Source organism: Seriola lalandi, unplaced genomic scaffold (assembly GCF_002814215.2).
Source record: "Seriola lalandi dorsalis isolate HSWRI2012SDOR001 ecotype SW California unplaced genomic scaffold, Sedor1 jcf7180002054927, whole genome shotgun sequence".
Taxonomy (NCBI): domain Eukaryota; kingdom Metazoa; phylum Chordata; class Actinopteri; order Carangiformes; family Carangidae; genus Seriola; species Seriola lalandi.
In genome coordinates, this window is record NW_019525479.1 from 1,206,990 (window position 1) to 1,207,513 (window position 524).

Sequence of the window (524 nt, forward strand, 5' to 3'; positions counted from 1 at the left end):
GACTGTGTTACCGCTGTCCTACCCTCAAATACACACACACACGCATACTTATACACACACATACACACACACACTGTAAGCCCACGCTAACACATATAGAAACACATTCTAGTGTGTGTGTGTACTCATGTTTCTTCTCTCATTAGTTGTCTATCTCTCATTTAAATGTCGTTTCATGCATGTGTGTTAGAGTATGTATTTGTGCATTTATATATGTGTGCATGTGTGTGTGTGTGTGTGTATGTGTGTGTGCCTTCCTCTGTTTGCATGCTAGTGTGTCTCTAGTGTGTATATTCGCGCGTGTGAGTGTGTATATGTGTGTGTGTGAGAATCTCCACTCTCAGTTGGGCAGAAACAATGGAACCTCTCTGATTACATCTCCCTGTACAGGCGGACAGGGTGTGTGTGTGTGTGTGTGTGTGTGTGTGTGAGTGCATGCGAAGCTTTAGGGGGGAGGAAAGGGTGGCGGTCGCAGAGGAGGAAAGAGGGAGAGGCAACGTTTGGACCAACCCCCCCACCCCACC